General features: G+C 37.4%; 1 protein-coding gene across 2 annotated transcripts in view; it reads right to left on the bottom strand.

Annotated features, from left to right (window-relative positions):
* LOC109848356 (polyadenylate-binding protein-interacting protein 7-like) overlaps positions 1-265 on the bottom strand; it is a 6165-nt gene extending 5900 nt beyond the window's left edge. The window contains exon 1 of one of the 2 annotated variants that reach the window (XM_020417808.1): positions 41-265. The gene's annotated coding sequence lies outside the window, so the exon portion shown is untranslated. The remainder of the gene's footprint in view (positions 1-40) is intronic. The other variant, XM_020417807.1, reaches the window with a different exon arrangement.

Here is a 1612-nt window from a genome sequence, read left to right as displayed (position 1 = left end):
AACATAAAAATCACCAGATCTGAAGAGCGACAAAAATCACCTTTCCGGCGATCGATGAGAGGATACACCGAGGGAAAGCGGTCCATTACAAGAAATTGAGGAGACGGAAGCGGCTTCGGATTCTTTTCGACCTGCAGCCTCTTTTCTCTGCCCTCAAAACCCTAACCCTAACCCTAATTTCGCTTCTCGTCGGCTTTCGATCGCCACCAGCTCTCTCCGCTCGATTTTTAATCCCTCTCACTGTTCTTTGACTCCTGTTGCCTTCGCGAGAGAGAGAGAGCATTTATATCGCTGATGATAAGACCGCGGCGCCCTTTAAGAGAAGCTTAAATCGCTGTTTTGGTAGGAACAGCAAGCACGGATAGCGCCACGTGGAGCATGGCGCGGGCTGCTTTTTTTATGGGCTGTTTGGTTGTATGTTTTTACCAAAATGATAGAAAGGGTAAAAAAGTGGTTCCAATGTCATCTTTCATCATTTTCAATTGTTTGTTTGTAATTGTGAAAATAGTGTAAAGTGATTTCATATGCTGATGTGACTTGTAAAGTGATTTTATAAAAAAAAGACATGATTTTAGGAGAAAGCTAACATTGAAGTCAGTAAAAAATAATAAAAAATAATTCTAACTAATATGATCATTTGAGTAGGGACCACTTTTTATACTTTCCAAACAAACAATTAAAGTTACATTTACAAACCAAACAAGCAATTTATGATTCCAATGGAATCAAAAACAAAGTAAAATTGATGAGGTGGACAACAACTTTTCAAGTTGTGTCATAAATACACAACTTTACCAACAACAACCAAACAACCCCTTAGGTTTTTGCTGCTCGGCGGGCCCCACCGCAGATGTCGTCGAGCTCGGGCTGTCGGATACTTGGGCCCTGGCCGAGTGTGCGCGAGTTGGGCCCAATCGTAGTAAACTTCTTGCTTGTGGACATAGTACTGGTTGAATTTGTAAAAAGGCTCGGCCGCTTTTTTTGGGCGATTATGACAAACTGATAGCTCCGCGTAACTTTCAAATATAAATAAATAAACTTTTCTTACATATATGAATTATTACAAAACCCTCTTTTAACTTTATGATTTTATCAGAAAATAACCTTTTAACTTTGAGATTTTATCAGAAAACCCCTCAAAAACTGAAAGTTAGAAGACACCTTCTGATATTTTCAAAGTTATAGGGGATCTTTTGATCATCGTCCAAAGTTAAGGGTTTTTCTTTTTAGATATATTGTCTTTTAACAATGTCATTGTTTAAGGTTTATTTCTGCTTACTCTAGTATTCCGCTGAGTGCAATGAATGTATAGACATTTTCACATACTCGGATTGTTAAGGGAATGAATCCTCTCTTTTTTTCCTGCGTGTTGGGGTAATTCCACATTTTCTTTCCTAAATGCATAGACATTTCTTTTTTTTTTACCCAAACATGAATGTACTTCTGTTTTCTTTCCAAAGTATGTCTGCCTTTCTCAAGGTATTTTGGTGTAACTCAGTTTTGACTAAATGGGTCTTTTTGGTGGTTGTAGGATTCTTGCTTAATATTTGTATGCAAATTGAATTGAATCTTTTTTTTTGTTAATTTTAGGATTATTGTTTGTCGCATGCAA

This window comes from Asparagus officinalis, chromosome 7 (assembly GCF_001876935.1).
Source record: "Asparagus officinalis chromosome 7, Aspof.V1, whole genome shotgun sequence".
NCBI classification, from domain to species: domain Eukaryota; kingdom Viridiplantae; phylum Streptophyta; class Magnoliopsida; order Asparagales; family Asparagaceae; genus Asparagus; species Asparagus officinalis.
Note: the sequence above shows the minus strand (reverse complement) of the source record. Positions and strands in the feature narration are given on the sequence as shown.